This window comes from Canis lupus, chromosome 28 (assembly GCF_003254725.2).
Source record: "Canis lupus dingo isolate Sandy chromosome 28, ASM325472v2, whole genome shotgun sequence".
In the NCBI taxonomy this organism is placed as follows: Eukaryota; Metazoa; Chordata; class Mammalia; order Carnivora; family Canidae; genus Canis; species Canis lupus.
In genome coordinates this window covers 38,999,867-39,018,420 of record NC_064270.1, presented here as the reverse complement: position 1 = coordinate 39,018,420, position 18,554 = coordinate 38,999,867, and the positions used below count along the sequence as shown (strand labels likewise).

At 49.5% G+C, this 18,554-nt stretch overlaps 1 long non-coding RNA gene across 1 annotated transcript in view; it reads right to left on the bottom strand.

The window, feature by feature from the left end:
• Positions 1 to 10,428: 10,428 nt before the first annotated feature.
• Positions 10,429 to 18,554, bottom strand: part of LOC112672518 (uncharacterized) — a 60,024-nt gene continuing 51,898 nt past the window's right edge. Inside the window, exon 6 of the long non-coding RNA XR_007406794.1 lies at positions 10,429 to 10,845. This is a non-coding gene — a long non-coding RNA (uncharacterized LOC112672518). The remainder of the gene's footprint in view (positions 10,846 to 18,554) is intronic.

The window sequence follows — 18,554 nt, the reverse complement described above, 5'->3', positions numbered from 1 at the left end:
AGACAGAGGCCAAGGTTGGAGTGACATGTCTACAAGCCAAGAGATGCCGAGGATTGCCCGGAACTACCAGAAGTAGAAGAGGCAATGAAGCGTTTCCCATTAGAGCCTCTGGAAGGGGTACAGCCATGCAGACACCTTGATATTGGACTCTGGCCTCCAGAATTGTAAGAGAACACATTCCTGTGGCTTCAGCCACCCAGTACATAGTTATTTGTTACAGCAGCCCTTGGAAACCAATACAGGTAGTATAGCCCCAACATTCAATTTCTGGGAAAATGCTGCAAAGGAATGCCTTTAAATGATTATTCCAATAATGATTCCCTTTGGGACTCTGGAAAACCCGATATATATGGATTTTGTTATTGACTAAAAGATGGAGTTGCATGGCTCAGTGATTGACCTCTTTCTTCAGGAGCTGACAAAGTTATAAACAAGGAGCTATTAAATTGAAAGCCCCAGGATTTAAAGAGAAAAAAAAAAAAAGCATGTTTGGCAAAATCCTTTCCCTATCAGCTAAAGACCTTGAAGGCTCAAGGGGCAGAGAGTTTTGATTTCAGAAAATAGCTGGGCCCAGGGATCCCGTGGCAGTGGGAATCAATCTTTGAGATGCCTCTAACCCAACTCCTGGCATGGAGATCATTTGAAAATGTGAAGCCACCCTCTTGAAGAACAAGAGGGCGTGAGGGATGTGTTCTTCTGTGCAAAGGAATATATTTTTGTTCCAGGGAAAGAGGACATGGTGATGGCACGTGGAACCCACAAGTGGACCTACAGGCACGCCAAGTAAGGATGGCAGGCACACAACAGAGTCACAACCAGTCCCATGATCGCGAAGCCAGGGGCAGCATGGCCCATCTGGAGGCCGGGGCTCCTATGGGTACCAGATGCCACACTGGGAAAACCATTCTTAAGAGTCCAAACTTTGGTCTCTGCTGGCCAGCGCATCTACAAAGACCCAGGACTTCCTTGAACCCTTCAAGGGAATGGAAAACAGATAAATAAAGCACTTTGAACATGAGTTCCCAAAGGCTCAAGTTCGCCAGCATCTCTTTATAAAAGTCACGTTTTGCTGAATTTGAATGATCTAAAAATAACACTATATCCCCCCATGAACACGTATCTTTCAGATGATAGTCCAAATTATCCATAAAATCAAATAATCACAAAGAAATATACTTGAGCCCAAACCACTCTTTCCGAGTAAAAATCAAAGTCAAAATAATCAAACTTGAAGTGCTTCTTGGGGGTTGGCACGTGGTCACACTCTCTGTGGCTGGAAGGGAGAACATGTCTGGGACTTTTGGTTAAAGGGTCGCAGACATCACGAAGAGCCAGGCAAGGATGTGCAAGGATGTGCAAGTGTTCCTCCTTGGCGTGTTCACAGGGAGGCTCCCTTTCATTCAGGCCAAGTCAGTTCTCATCAAAGGGATTTCTGCTCCCACAGGACACGGGTAATTATGCTGCATTGACAGCACTCACTCGCCATAGTATACATTTTCAGAAAAATATTGATTTCACCACATTTGCATTTAAAAGTTCAACGCACTCTTGCAGATCCATGTGTGGAGAATGTTTTTCCTGGAATTCTGATTTCATGAGTTCAGTGCTTTCTCCAGAAGTTCTGTGGCTTTTTCTTTCCTCCACGAGGACAGGTGGATTTTTTTTTCTACATACAAAAGACAAGCTCTTGTGAAGAAAAAAAAAATCCTATTTCTTATGAAAACTCAATGTGATTCCCAGAAGTCGCCTTTGGAAGACAAAGGTCACATATGACGCATAATTTTAGACCTTGTGACTGGTATTTCACCAAACGGGTCAAATCTGCACATCCAAAAAAGGACCTGTTTTTATTTCATTATTGGAAAAAAATCTCTTTGCCAGCTGCTTTCGAGATGGCAAATCATTCTAAACTGATGGAAAACTCTTCAAATCTGCAGGATGACCTGGAAGGTGGGGAACAGGTATCATCATTCGTGGCAGGAGGTGATGAGCCAGTAGGGGGAACAAACGGAAGGAACAGTGTTGTTGCCAACGGTAGAACTGGTTTGGGTCTGGCAGGTTGTGGGGAAAGAGCAGTGACGTCACAGCTTTAGGACATGGGGGGGGGGGTCTTGACACCAAATGTCGCCACTGATAAGTTCAACATGTGTCCCCTCGTGCCGACCCCTGGAGGACACTCAGCACTTGCCATCTCTACCATGATGGAGAAGGACTGTCCCAGTAAATGGACAAATGCAGCTCCCGTGTCCCCAGGAGGGCATGGTGACCAGGGTGCAGACCTGGGGACTGAGGTCTGGCCGTGCACCACGCAGGCCTGGAAGCAAGCACACATGCCAGCTGAGGGCTGGGACACTCCAGAATGGGAGCTCAACAAGAGAGACGACAGCTTGTCACGGCCCTGAGACCAAGGGCAATGTGGACACTGTCGCTTATCCCACCCACCTCCCTCTTCCAAGTTTCCTCTCAAGAAAAAAGGCTCCCTGGAGTCCCCGGGTAGCCGCTCCCCGAGACCTGTGGAGAAGCGTGCCGGACGCACTCAAGGGGTAGAACCTGCTTCCCCTGTGTGCACGTTCCACTGTCTTGGCACAGGAACACACTGTCTTGGTCAGGAACCCACGACCCTCCACATGGCCCCTCACGGATCGCGCGCCCCACTCAAAGTGCACCCTCACACAGGGTTCGTTCCCATCACTGAAGGATTCGATTCACAGCTTCTTCTTGAGCCGGCCAGCAAACACATATTCAGCAATTTCTAGGTGACAGACACTGGGCCAGACACAGCATCCAAGACTGGGCCCCGCCGACACGCAGCAGGTAACCTTGGGGACTCAAGCAGGGCTGGGGAGGTGGCAGTCCTCCATCAAACTGTGCAGTGGGCTCCTATTAAATTTGCTTTAAATTAACACAGCCATCACCTCTCTAATTAATATAAAAGTATAAAATGTGTAACAGCGTCAAATAGGTTCAGAACACCACATCTATTATAGAATGAGATTTAGTGTATTCAGCGTTTAGGAAAACAGACATCTTCTGCTTTCACCTAAAGTGGAGTTAATGTTAAATGAAAGTCCGAATTTGCGTGTTTTGTTAATGAACACAGACTATCAAGCAATTGGCTTTCAAAACAGAACGCGTTCCAAGCATTTCCTAAGCGCTTACCTGGCCAGGCACTGTCGGACGAGGTGTCGGGTGATACGAGGCAAGTACAGAGAAGAACCCCTGTGCCGTGGTCCTGCTTCCCCCTCAGAGTGCCCTCAGACCCCTCTGCAGCCCGCCCGGACACACCTACGGAGCCGGCACCATGCTCCCCACCACCTTACAGCCGAGGAGACCAAGGCTCAGAGGTTGAGGAGCCAGCCCAGCGGAATCAGACAGAGGAAGCTACACTGTTCGATGTCACTTCTATGCAGAATCTTAAAAAGCTGGGATCATAGAAAGAGTGAGTAGAGTGGTGCTTATCAGGGGTTGGCGGTGGGGGGATGTTGGTACAACTTCCAGCTGTAAGATGCAAAAGCGCTGGGGATCTCATGTACAGTATCGTGATTATAATTTAAAATCTTGTATGATACGCTTGAAGTTGCTAAGAGAGTAGATGTGAAGTGTTCTCACAACGAAAGAAAATGGTACCTACGGGATCTGACATGGGCGTCAGCTACAGCTAAGCAGCGATTGTTTTGTGATGTGTGTGTCAATGAATACACTCATTGCACACCTTAAATTTACAGTGTTGCATGTCAATTATATCCCAATAAAGCTGGGCATGAACAGGTGTCATGTTCAATATGAAGTGGCAGTCGCTCACCCTTCCAGACTCAAACATTCAAAGTAACTGCATTAAAAATAGCCAACACTGGTCTTTTCTAAAAATAAACCGTCTTGACATTGGGATTCCTATTTTTCCAGGGATGACCCCGAGGGTCAAGCACCCTGATATCTGAGGCCACGAGCACAAGTGCATTGCCTGTCACTCTTTGTAAAGACATGGCAAAACCACGGATTTGGGGGATTTGGGGAAAGCATTTGTATTTCCAAGTATTTCTCTTGGAAACCATTGAGCCCAGATGTCACAGAAATAAAAGTGATTTAAGGTTGTCAAGAAGTACTTTCAGCCTTTCTCGAGGAAGCCCTTGAGGGTCAGGAGAGAGATGTCAAGAGAAGGGAGATGTTTCTGCTCAGCAATACATCGGGGTCTGGAGCAAACTGAATCCATGGGCAATTCCAAAATATGGGGTGTTTCTGCAACAGCAGCTTTACCAGCTACAAAACCATTAAATTAAAATCAGCTTCAGAAATACTATTTTGAAAACACTTAGTGGTTGGGAAATTAAAGCCGTACTGTTGCTCTCACATCAGTTTCATGTGTTTTTATCTACTTTTCCCTGAGTTTCAAGATAATAGGATTCTACTTCCTACCCCCACCTCCCCCCAAAAAAGCTCTCTTTATTTTGGATATTTCATCTGAGTAATTTAATGCTAAATTAAAGTTCATAAACCTTCATGATTCACAAGGATTTTATTCTCATTTAAACTCTGGGCAGCTTCCAACTTTGTAACACCTCCCCTCCTGTTTTTACCTGGCAGCCGCTTACACAAGAATAAAAAAGTCAAGTCCTCTAACTCTTTAACTAAGCCTGACTTTATGCATTTCCATTTTACATGTCAACATGAAAAGTAATCACTTTTAATAAATAATAGTTAAAGCCACTTACAAATTTGCTGTTAAAATCACTCTAATTCTACTCTGAAGCACAAAGAAAACACAATTAGATTTCATTTTAAAGACAAAGTACGCTCACACCTTTATAGAGCTGCACAAACTCACGTAAACTGCTCTGTGCACGAATCTCCCTTCGCTTCTGCTTGCGGCTGGATTGCAGGAAGATCTCAGGTTGAAGGCTGCCTGAGTTCAGAGTCTGGTGTGCCCTCGCCCATCACAAGGAGATGGGACAGAGAGCTGTGCAACATGTGACAAAAAACAGCCCCCATGGTGACCACAGATAAAATAATAACTGCTAATCGTATCACAACAATTACCTAGGAGATAACAGCCAACCACGCTCCTAGAATCTGGCTGTGCATCCTGAACACACCGTCTCACACAATCCTCACAACACCTCTACTGTACACGTCGAATACCCCGTTTAATGATGACATGGAGCCTCAGAGAGGACAGGTAGCTGCCCGCGATCACACACCAAGGAACTGGAAGCTACACCCCTTAGTCCCAATGTCCAAAGTAGCAGGTTGATTGAATTAATGGTTCTAATTAAGGGACTCCCTGTACCCTCCCCACTGCCCCATAACTTTGTAGTCTCGTCCATTCTGATTCTGGGCCAAGTGACTTGCTTGAACCACTGGGACGGTAACGAACTTGACATCAGGAAGGAGGTCACAGATAGCACATGGGACTCTGCCCTGTCTCTTGCTTCCCTACAATCACCGTGAGACCCAAGGCCACGTCAGCCTGAGGATGTGTGGGCCAGCGATCTGGAGGGATGCAAGCTATAATCACAGGGGTGGGCTGTCCCAGTCAAGGCTGTGCTCGTCCTACCAACCCTTCAGCTGACCACGGACACACAAGCAAGCCCAGCCAAGACCAGCTAAACCTGGCCCAGCACACGCAAAACCACCTGGCTGACCTATAGACCCATGAGAAAGAAAAAAATGGTTTTTTTCAGCTGCCATGTTTGGGGTGGTTTGTTAGACAGCAATAGAGCTCCTACCCACCACTCTGAACTGCCCACTAGGGAGCTCTTTTGGGGACCTGTGGTCAGCTGAATAATGGTCCCTGAAGATGTTCAGGTCTTATTCTCCAGAGCCCATGAATGTTTCTTCATCCAGCAAAAGAGACTCTGCAGACATGATTAAGTTACAGACCTTGACATGGAGTGATCATCCAGGTGGGCCATAAATACAATCACAACGGTCCTTACAAGCAGGTAGCTGAGGAGACCTGACACGTGTCACGTGAAGCCAAACAGTATGCTGCTGGTTTGGAAGAGGAAGGAAGGGCCATGCTCCAAGGCCTTGTAAGGAGCACAGTTCTATGAGCTGGAAAGCCTCCTCCCCTAGAGTCTCTGGGGACAGTGAGGCCTTGCCAATACCTTGTTTCCATCCAGTAAAGCCGATTTCAGACTTCTGGCCCCCAGAACGACAAGACCATAAATACGTGCTGCTTTGAGCCACCAAGTCTGCGGTCATGTTACAGCAGCAGCCAGAGGAAACTCACACACACATCCATTTTAGGAAAACGGAAATACTAACTCCACTCTTATTGGTGTTGGACTCCATTTCATGAAAACAAAGTTTAATCACTCTCCAGTCTACAAGGGACTGACCCCAAGGCCTGGAGGCTAAGATGAGCACAGGAGGTAAACAGACGGTATGCAGCTGGTGCTCGTCGACCCATGGGAAGGACATGGGGGTAAAAGACACGGCCAGCGCAGGGCAGAGGCCTCAGGAAGCTTCTGGCACTGAGAGTTGACCCAGTTCATGCCGCTCAGACATCCCCGGCCAACTTCTTTTTAAAAACCGCCCTCTCTAAGAATGAAAGAGTCTTTAGAAACCCACAGACTCATTTAAGATAATGGCATCAGTTAGTCTAGTGCCTCCTGGTACAACTTTCTGCACCGTCCCAAATGGCAGCTGCTGGCCACACGTGGCTTTTAATCACATGAGAAGTGGCTACCATGACTAAGGAACTGGATTTTTATATTTTACTCAATTTTATTCATTTACATCTGAACGGTGTGATGGTTAATCTTGCGTCAACTCGACTGGGCTCTGGGACACCCCGACTGCTGGTCAAACATCCCTTCTGGTTGTGTCTGCAAGGGCTTCTCTGCCTGAGATTAGCATTGAATTCGGTCACCTAGCAGAGCGACCGGACCTCATCAATGTGGGCTGCCTCGTCCCATCTGGCGAGGGCCCCCACAGAACAGGAAGGCAGAGGAAGGATGAATTCGCACTCTCTTCTTGAGCTGGACATCCATCTTCTGCCCTCGGACGTCGGTGCTCCTGGTTCCCGACCTTCCAACTCCGACCGAGTCCCACCACCAGCTTTCCTAGGGCTCCGTCCTGCAGACGGCAGAAAGAGACAGCGAGACTGGGACTGTTTCTGGAGAACTCTTGCAGAAAGACGTGGCCGCATGGGCCTGGCAGCCTCCACGACGGGCAGGACGGGTTAGTCGGTGCAGAAGTTCAGGCTCACAGAACCGGGGGACGTCTGTCTGTGTGGTGCGGTCCCGGTGAGCTGTCGAGGTGGAGCAGATGAGCGGCGTACGGCGGCTCTGCCCTTTACTGCAGGTGGAGCCATCACGAATGAGGGCTCTCGGTCTCCTCACCCACTGGGACCAACATGATCTTCCTCAAGATCGCCGTGAGGATTACAGATAATCTGCATAAGATTCTAAGCATGGCGCTTAAAAATCCAATACAACCAAACATGGAAGCTACCCTGAGTAGAACCAACTCTCCTTTCCATGATTCAAAAGTCACTACCTCAGTTCAGGCAACTACAACAAACTACCCCAGACTTGGGGGGGGGGGGTTTGTAAGCAACAGACATTCATGTCTCAGGTTTCTGGAGGCTGGAAATCCAAGATCCAGGAGCCAGCACGGTCAGGCTCTGAGGAGCCTTTCCTGGGTTGCTGATGACCGTTGTCTCCCTGCTGTAGCCTCGAATGGCGGAGGGAAGCTGAGGGAGCTCTCTCTCACAAGGGCACGGACCCCACTCACGAGGGCTGCACCCTCAGGACCTAATCGCCTCCCAAAGGCCCCACCTCCTAACAGTGTCACATCGCGAGTTAGGATTTCCACACAAGAAGGTGAGGGGAGCACCGTCGGACTTGCAAGGCCCCCAAGTAACAGTATCCAGTCGAATGCACCTATCAGCACCGCGCTAGGCTGCAAATGCCCAGAGACTCAAGAATCTGTCTTAAAAACCTGGGCAAGGGTGCATGGGCGGCTCAAAGATTGAGCATCTGCCTTCAGCTCAGGGCATGATCCTGGGGTTCCAGGATCGAGTCCCCGCATCGGGCTCCCTGCAGGGAGCCTGCTTCTCCCTCTGCCTGTGTCTCTGCCTCTCTCTGTGTGTCTCATAAATAAATAAATAAAATCTTTAAAAAAAAAGAAAAGAAAGAAAAGGAAAGGAAAGGAAAGAGATAAGAAAAGTAAAGAAAAGAAAGAAGAAAAGAAAAGAAAGAAAAAAAAGAAAAGAAAAAAGAAAAGAAAAGAAAGAAAAGAAAAGAAAGAAGAAAAGAAGAGAAAAGAAAACAAAACAAAACAAAACAAAACAAAACCTGGGCAAGCCAGCTTTGCTGTGCGTGGCCTTTGCTCTGCCTCAGCCCGCCCTACTGTGGGGGCACAGGACCACTCAGGCCCAGACCGGGTCACGAGGGCAGGGAATGGCTACCACGCCACGGTGACCACACGGCTCAGGATAAAGGGCCGGTGCCTGATGCTCAGGAGGCGTGGCCCGTGTCTGACACAAACCGGGGGCTGCAGGGGTGGCTGAGCTGCCTCTGCAGTCCCCAGCTGGGGCCCCGAAGCCCAAGGCCTGGCTGCAGCTTCCTCTTCTCAGCATTTCTCCTCCCAAAGCACTCTGGCTGAGGCACCCTCGACGGAGAGTCCCTCTAGGTCTCTGCCCTGGAGGTGGGACCACGGGCACCTGCTATGCATCCAAGAGCTGGGTACAGAGGGTGTGTTCACCTGTGGCTGCTGACTCACCTGTCACTGACTCCTGCACAGATGTGTCCACAGCACGGCCCTGGCTGTCACCACAGAGAAGATTCCGGGCTGTGCCCACCACCTTCCCCGCCCAGAATCAGTAACTATGGCAGCGTTTGCCTTCCACGGGGATGTGTTACATCGGAGACCTCAAAGCTCTTTCCAAACCCTTTCTCTTTAACCTTCCCCGACAGCTTGGGAGAGGATGGCGATGATGCCTCTTTAGTCTCCTCTCAGGTCCCGGAAACCTGAAGACGTATCAGTGTCAACGTCGCCCAAACTCACAGAGCAAAGTCAAGTTCACAGTTACGGCCAATCCCAATGTTAAAACCAACAATAATCAGGGCAGCAAATAACTACTGGGAGCTGGCACGTGTCAGGCATGTGCCATGTGTCACCCTGTTTGACTGTGACCACAGCGCAGGGGGCAAATATCACCACGACCTCCACCCGACAGGTGACCTGAGGCTCAGGGAGGCAGAGGGACTGGCCCAAGCTCTCGGTGCTGCTAAGGATGGGAGCCAGGCCTCAAACCGCCATCAGTGAACGCACCCGACCTGTGCTTCACCTGGCCTGTGCCTTCCTCCCCACGCGGCTGTGGCCGAGCAGCAGCCCCCGGCTCTGCCTGCCTTCGGGCCCAAGGCCACTGACCTGGGCCAGGACGCCAACCAGGAAACGCAGCGCTGGTGCTGGAGGGGAGGGAGCTCCCAGGATGACAGCAGCCCTGCTGTGACTCTGAGTCTGGGGCCCAGGAGGACGACCAAGTTGGGGGCTGGTCATGAAGCAGGGCTCTGCTCTGGAGCCCAGTGGGAGCGGAGGCCCCGGAGGGATGCTGGGAAGAGGCAGGCCAGGGAGAAGGCGGGGCCCGCAGAGAAGAGAGGGAGGCAGGGGGTGAAGGCACAGAGGAGGTGCATGCACAGCCTGGGAGGCACTCATGGTGCCCAGGGTGGGAATCAGAGGGATCGGCGTCTCCCCGAGGACGCCTCCCTGTCATCCCCAGATGGTCACTCAGCCCTGCCTGGGGGCTGCTCCCTCACAGGGAAGCTCATACAGCCAGAAACAGGCTCCTGGGGTGGGGTGACATCGGGGTCCACCAGAGCCCTCGGCCTCTCGGGGCACAAAGCACGCTTCTCCACCCTCCCCTGGCGCCACATCTGCCACCTTTTGCCCCAGACAATGCATGATCCTCCTTTCCCTCTTTTACTCAGTTCTGAGTAATCCCTACCCTGTGGTCTAACACTGGTTCCCCCAAGCATGGTCATTCACCCGTCTGGCCTGGTCCCCGCCACGTCCCCACGGCCACGTGGCGAGTCACCCCCTAGCATCCCTGTGTCTGGCTTCCAGGCAGAGGCTAAGCATTTAACAGGGTGAGAGTGAGACACACACCAGGGGCAAGTGGAGAGTCACAAATCTACGGATTATTATCCTGGTAAGAAAAGGAAGGGGCTGGGAATTGATAATAAAGCGTTCCCCAAACAGTAACCATGACAACCAACAGCACGAGAGGGATTTTATGCCTCTTCCAAGTTTTATGAGGCACACAACACGGCTCTTTTATGGACTCTGGCATTAATTATGCTCATCATAGGACAGAGCACACTGAAACGGCGAAGGTTCCTCACCCATGGGGCTTCCTTAAATTCATGTACGTTGCCCATAAAAGTTTAAGGAAGTAATTAGGAAGATTCCCACTTGGGTCGCTTTATTATTTAAAAATTGATAAGACAAGGTACTAAGGTCAAAATATCAGTTTAAACAACAGACAGGAACAGGAAGAGGAGGGGTACCGTGGAATTTTAGGCAGAACAGAATATCGACTCAAAGCAATGATGAATTTCCTATCAGATAATGACACACACTTAGAAATACTTATGAGGAGGGGAAAATATTTTGCCTTGAGACTCAAAACGACAGCAGATGGTGATGCGAGCGCCGAGCGATGTGTCCAGGGTGCACTCGCTCAGAAACAGGGTGGAAGGCACGCGGTCCCCCTGAGGCTCCCTACCTCCCGGCTGCGCTCATTTCCACGGTCTTCCCCGGGCTCCGCTCTGATGAAGTCAGCCGCCGACGCTGCTGGAACATCACCTCTTGTCCTAAGAGCCCAACGTTCAGGGTTTTCTGCAAGAAGAAAGGCGTACACAGTTGCACCCTCTGAACTTTGTGCTGTGATGAAGTCACACTAAGGCCATTCCACCCTCTCAGGGCGTAGAGATTAAAACAGAGACGTGCTCCGTGTCCACAGGCCTGCCTTTGGGCGAGCTTGCCACGAGCCCCACGCATACAGAGTCACTTCTCGGGTACACAGGACTTCTGCCTGGACACAGCAGATCAAACACTCGCTGCTTCCTCTGTTCCTGCCCCAAGCCCATGAAGATGACAGTGAAAGAATAAAAAGGAACAGCCCCCACGAGGACAAAGACAAGATAGACGGGGAGGCCGGCAGCACTGAGGGGCCAGAAGGCAGGCTGGCGGGAGCTACTGACTTTGCAGAGGGGAGGAGGCTGAAGTCAAAGCCTTTCTGGGGAGATGCGGGGGTGCAGTCAGGAATCCCAAAGTATGGGACCGGGAAGCCCCACTATTCTGAGGAGCACAGATGGGCCTGAAGATGGGAGGTGTCGTGAAAGTTCTCTCGAGGAGCAGCTCCGGACCCTCCTGGCCCAGGTCTAACAACCCCCCCACCCCAGGAGAACACAAGAGATGCCTTCTGAGGAGAAGAATCACAGAGGCTTTAGATTCCAGGATTTGTGGCCCACCTGGAAATAGGGGCAAAATAAGGCACAAAAACAAGAGCATTAAGTAAAAGCCAATGTTCAGCCTGAGGCCTCTGGCACCCCCACCCTGGGCTCACAGAGCGCGGAGAGCCAACTCATACCCCACGTTATAGACGAAACTGTGTCCCCCAAAATCCATACGCAGAAGGCTTGACCCCCTATTTGATATTTGTTTGTTTTTGTTTTTGTTTTATTTTTTTTCCCTATTTGATATTTGGAGAGGGACTGTGACAGAGGTGGTTATGGGTAAATGTGCTCCTGAGAGTGGAGCTCTGACACCACAGGACTCGTGACCTCATAACAGGAGGAAGAGACACCAGTGATGTGGGCCCAGAGAGAAAAGACCACATGAGGACACAGCACAAGGTGGCTGTCCATGAGCCGAGGAGGGAGCCCCTGGGAGAAACCAACCTGCTGGTACCTTGATCTTGGACTTCCAGCCTCTAGGATGACAAGGAAATAAGCATCTGTTGTTACGCTACCCCATCTGCAATGTTTTGTTGTACCAGCTCTAGCAAACTCATACACCCCGTGAGCAGGAGATGAAGGGTTCCTTTCTAGGAAACACCTGCTCAGGAGGAAAAATTCACAAACAGTGAGAACTGCAGATTCCCAATAAAGTGAGCAGATTCAGCAACGGTCCACAGGGAACCACCAGTCCGAGAGTGCCACCTGCACAAAGCTCCAACCAGCTGCTTGGGGCCTCTCTCTTCAAAACCAGTGGGCAGTCACGAACCACCAGGCCAACGAGAAAAGGCTACGGGCATGAAACCAGCCCAATGAAAGAAAAGTAAACTCAGAGGCAGCAGGCACAATGCAGGGATCCAAAGAGACATACTGTGGAGTAAAACCGATGATCTGTATCTTCAGAAGGGAGAGGGAGATGGTGCATCCACAAAAGAAGAACAGGCATGCATAAAACAAGAACATTTAGGTCATGAGAGAGCACTCTAACAACTCATAAGCATAAGAGCAGAATTAAGGGAAAATCCCTAAAGTTTTGAAAGATAAAATTAAGGATGTATTCCCAGAAGGTGTACAACAACAAAACACAGTGATAGAAAATGGGAGTTAAGAAATCAGATGACTCATCCAAGAGGCCCAATATTTGAATGATAGGAATTCCTGAAAGAGAGGACAGGAAAAAAAAAAAAAAAAAAAAAAACAAGAAGAAATTATCAAATAGCATAAGTCAATGGAAAGTCAAAAACAACCCAAAAATGTAAGTAGTCATATATGCCATTGTTTAGATACATCGGCTTAAATTTCAGAAGAAAGCTAAAAGGTGACGCTTTTCTGTAGGGACAAGAATCTAAGGAGAGAGAAGCAGTAGTACTATTGACTTTCACACTGCATATATTCACTATCTCGGCTAAAAAGTCAAAAATTATTGAAAAAATGAAACATTACAAATCAATCTAAAGTTCCTTTCCTAAGAAAAGTCTTTTTCTGGTTTCATGCTTTTACATGAGCACCTACAGAAACCATCTGTTATTATTTTTATTTAACTTGTACACAATTGATGCATCAATTTAACTTCCTTTTTTAATTTTTATGTATTTATTTTAAAGATTTTATTTATTTATTCATGAGAGACACACAGAGAGAAAGAGGCAGAGACACAGGCAGAGGGAGAAGCAGGCGCCATGCAGGGAGCCTGATGTGGGACTCAATTCCAAGTCTCCAGGATCAGGCCCCGGGTTGAAGGTGGCGCTAAACTGCTGAGCCACCCCAGGCTGCCCTTAACTTCCTTTTTTGAAAAAATTAATTCATGAGAGACACAGAGAGAGGCAGAGACACAGGCAGAGGGAGAAGCAGGCTCCCTGGGGGGAGCCCGGTGTGGGACTCGATCCCAGGACCCCGGTATCATGACCTGAGCCAAAGGCGGACACTCAACCACTGAGCCACCCAGGAACCCCTCATTTTTTAATTTCCAGTGGAGCTCCACGATACTGGATCGTCCTCACTCGTGGACCCCTGAAGCAAAGCCTCCCCAGACACTTGGGTTCTTTGGGAGCTTCGCATGACAGCTGGAAGTGAGAGCGGCCCAGCCACAGACTGGGGACAACTCACCGACACAGCCCTGCCTCCAGGAGGGAAGAGAGTGTGAGTCCAGAGGAGGAGCTTTGAGGACTCCTGCAGGCCATCGCTTTCAGGGCCACACTCACCGAATCCATCCCTTCTGTGCTCTCCCTGCTCTGATGACAAAGCTTTAAACCCAAGCCAGCTTCCTGCCCACCTGTCTTCATAAACATGGCTTTTATTTTTATAGTCTTTGGGGCATGTGCTATTTCATATTATTCACACCATCATAATTCTGTATTAAACTCTGGTTGAAGAAAGGCCCAGCTGGTGATAAAGACAAACAAATAAAATAATATTGAGAGCCACAATGAAAGAGAAACAGAAAAAAAGAATCCTCGACTCTGGATTTCGAGGATTAAATACGGATAATAATAGCCTGTATCCCTACGACACACTTCCGTTCACACACCCCAAATGCACGGGGAGCTGTCATTCAGGGGTTAAGAGCAGGTCACCTGTAGGAGCGGGGCTGGGGGCTCCATGAGAGCTGAGCCCAGGAGCTGAAGGTCTGCACCCACCTGACTCCACCACCAGACCCCAGGCTGTTAGAAACTCCGTTCCCTGTTAGGGACTCAACAGTCGCAACGGACTCAAATGGGTCATACTTGAAACTTACAAAAAACAATCAAAAACATAAGGTAAGGAAAAGGTCAATATGGGGCCAAGGCCCATGGCCTAAATATTATGTCCATTGGCATAAAGTCCTGGCAGCATCTAAGGACCAGAGAATTTGGGAATTTATAGGACTCCACGCTTACAACCCCCCTCCTCATTTGCATGTATTTGCTGGAGTTGGGTGGCAATACCCCAGTTAGGCGGTAGGTCCCCATTCAACATATTGAACTTCTTTATTTCAAGGAGTTTTTCATATATTTTCCTAGCTAATCCATCTTTAGGTTAAATATTCTATTTTCTGAGTGTAGTAGATTGAAAAATGTCACTCCTCAAAAAAAAAAAATCTATGTCCCCCAGACCCACAGAATGTGATATTATCTGGAAATAGGGTCTTTGTAGGTATTTAGTTAAGATGAGGCCAGACCGGATTATACGAAGAGAAGAGGACACACACACAGGGAAGATGGCCATGTGACAACAGAGGCAGGGAAGGGGTGATGTGGCCACAAGTCAAGAAACATCAGAAGCTACCAGAAGCTGGAAGGGTCAGGAAGGCTCCTCCCTTGGAGCTTCTGGAGGGAGTGCAGCCCTGCTGACACTTGACTTTGGACTTCTGGCCTCCAGACTGTGACAGGATAAAGTTGGTGTTTTAAGCATCCCCCTCATTTGTGGTGCTTTTTTACAGCATCCCCAGAAAGAGAAGATGTATATGTATTTCATGAAAACATAAAAGGGAAGAATCGGGCTTCTATAAACTCGCCACATGATCTATGTTAAGCAAGCAGACCATGAACTGCTTTCTACTAGCACAACCATCTTTCGGAACAGACAGCCGGCACGTCCCTCACCTGTGCTTGGGACAGCAGGTGTGAAGGCGACTGTGATCCGGCCTTCGTCCTCCGGAGGATGCGGACCAACCTGCCGCCCAACACCAGCCCTCCGTCTGTCCTGCGTGGCACACAGGGCACGGCCGAAGCTGTCACTCAAGTGCTCCCCATGCTGCTGGGAACGCTCGCAAGAAAAATACTTTACCAAATACTTTATTCTTCAGGAAGACGTCCACTTAATAATGGGAAACTACAGGTTGGTGCCTGTCAAAATTATTTCCTTTGGGCTTCATTATATATTTCTCTGCTTCATTTGAAGGCTCAGGGAACTTGGTGTAAGATGACCCTACTTCCCCTCTAAAATCTATGTGGCCACATCAAGGTTAGAATTACTTTTCCAAAGATCTCACTACATTTCTGGCTTCCCTCGGCTTTATTAATAATGCATCAGGCAAGCACATGACTTCCCTTCCGGTTTTATTTCCTAACTTGAATAATTTGGAAATAACACCGGGACCTTTTGGCTGGACACTCCAAAAGTGATGTGTAAGTAGAGGCTTACAGCAAAGCCATGCACACATCTCCCAGGGTCCCCACGGGGCGGATTTTGAACTCGGCAGTTGTACATGTACAAGCACCATATAGATACACGTACACACACGTGTACAGACACACATGCGTGCACATGTAAAAAAAGAGGCTTCCAAACACTCTGCTACACACCCTCACTTCAAATAAAAGGGCGCTGCTCCTGAGTTGATTTTGACAGTTGATGGAGTAGGATAAAGCCGCCACCACTTAGGCTTAGCAGCCTAAGCTCCTTGTGCTGCTCAAGGACCGTGTGACCTTGAGAAAGTACTTTGACCTCTCTGGACCCCTGCTGAGCATCTGTAAATACAGGTAACATCACCCCCCTCAACATGTTGCTGGAAAAGTCGACCTGGACCCGGGACGTGACGCCCCCACCAAGTAGGGCTCAGCTAGAGCTACACCCTATCCCTCTTCCCAACACCCGCTCAGTCAAATTTTTCCTTTTTTCTGGAAAACAGCCACAGACAATTATCCTTCAAGGGGACAAGAAGCAACACTTCCTGAATACTTATTATGTACTAGTCAGCAGAGCCGTGGGATTTACCTGCTAGTTCATTTGAAATGTCACATAACACACGCAAAACAACAGCCGTTGGAGGTAATTTGAATTTCCAGAGACAACCTGCTTTTAAAACTCGCTTTTCAAAACATCATGAAAAGCACTAACTAATTACCAAGTCCTGCAGTGAGGCCACGGTGAACTTGCCAGAAGCGGGCAGCAGGCCTGGGGAAGGTGGCGGAGTTGGTGGGGGCAGGAGTGTCCAGAGGAGTGAACACCGGCACCCACACCCCGCGCCGCTCTCTGCGCCTGGCACTCTGGCCGCACCGTTCAATAGTTTAAGCGCATCTGCCCCTTGACTCAGAAACTTCTATTCTAGGACCGAATGTCACAGAAATGCTGGCGTATGGGCACCACGATGTATGTCCCATCGTGTTGACTTTGAGATGGTTTAAAACAGCAAGCAACTAGAAATCACCGCCGCGGGACTCATTAAACAAATTACAGGCCTTCCGTCTACTGCGATTCCAGGCAGCCTGTTAATAGAACGGGGTGGATCTCCAAGCACTAATGTGCAACAATTTCCAAGACACACTGGGGAAACGGTCCAAGTGGCAGCACAGGACACACATGCCCCTGTTTTCCGTGAGCTCTGCACACGTGCACGTGGGTGTGCATTTACCCGCTGGCTCCCTTCAACCCAAGGCTGCGCTTGCCTCTGGGCAGGGCACTCGGGGTCTGCGATGGGAGGGAGGGAGGGAAGTGCACTTTATGTTCTACTCCTAAATGGACGGCTGTGGGATTGTTTACCAATCTGGAGAAAATACATAAAAAAGCCATTAATTTGTTTTAACAGGCAGTACTGAGTGCTTATGATGCACAAAATGTGAACTAGAGTCGGGAGCTAAAGTCGGGGACCTGGTGTGAGATCCAATGGCATGTAACCCCTAACCCCTTGTCCACAGAAAGGGTCTGGGAAGTCGCTATTTTGTGGTAGTTGGTGATGCTCACTTCTCGTGGGGATTGCTGTGCTGGGATGCAGGGAGTGGTCAGGAGACTCACCACCCAGGAAAGGTCACCCTACAGGCCTCTACCAAATTCTACCAAATTTTGTGCTTCAAACAGCGCGTGTACTAAAGACATCAGGCCTTGGAGCCGCCCATCCCCTCGCAGGGGACACAGCGGTGGCCAGTCTTTCAGAACCAGAACCCCGCGTTTCATCTGTGATGTTATTCCCCATTTCCAAAGTTCTAAGAAGCTCACTGCTATGTGGTTAGTGGGAACGAGGCCCCCACCAACACAGCCCCCTCCCCAGACAGCCCCACGTGCTGGAGGCACAGCCAGCTGAGAGGCACAGATCCAGTCCCGAAAATGAATAAATACAAATTCCAGACAATTCCATTCTTCTCTCACTAGCAAGGGGGAAAAAAGTGCATGTGGCTTTGTGAAGTAATGCATATTCAGAGAAAAAAGTTTAAATCTGCCATTCATGGGATGTTATGATGTGTAAGAAGACGTGCACAGCTCGCGACAATTATCTCATGGCAACTCTGTAGTTTTGTTGCCTTGAGCTTTCAAGAGTTTGACTTTTCTCCCACTGGAAGGGGTGGGTAAGTCCACCTGGTGTGCTCTCTGCCTCTGGTCCCACCAGTCCTGCAGGATCCTTCCGCGCTGCCCTTCCCACGAAGCCCCAGGACCCCCGCCAGCCACCCAGGCCTCTCCATCTCGCCCCCTCCCTCATGGAAACCGTGCCCCTGACTTCTTTTGAATGAGGACCCAGAGACCATCACCAGATGGTCCCTCGACGCAGGGGTTGAGGGGCTCACCTTCATTCATTTGCCCCATTACAGTCCTGAGCCGCTGGAGGCAAAAAAGGAGGGAGATCAAATGTCTACCTCATCCCTCTTGGAGAATGTGGCTCAGGTGTCTGCACCACCAGCTGGCTGACCCCACGCACCACAAGCCGGCGCCTCCCACCCAGGCCAAGCTGCCTGGTCAACCACAGCCTCCGCTGAGGGCAGGCCTCAAGCTATTACTTTTATTTCTATTATTATTAACATCGCCATCACCTCCCATCAATAACCAGCCTGAGGCTGACCAGTCTCACCAGAAATTGCACTTGACACAAATTGGGAGGTTCTGGGCAAGAAAACATCCCTCCGCGGGGGAGCGAAGCAAACATTTAGACTGGGGTTGGGGTTGGGGTTGGGGGGGGTCGATTGAAAACTGAAACCTGAAAGATGGAGCCAGCTTCCATCCTAAACTCCTGCTGCCCCCAGGTGGGGAAATCGTTGCTGTTCCAACTGTCGGAGGACAAACGGGGCTGGGAGAGGAGCCAAGGGGGAGGGTTCACGGTCAGGATGAGTTCATCCTCCTCAAATGACAAACCCACTCCTGCCTTAGGGCTCTCAGGAAGGAAAAAAAAAAATCCTTTTAATA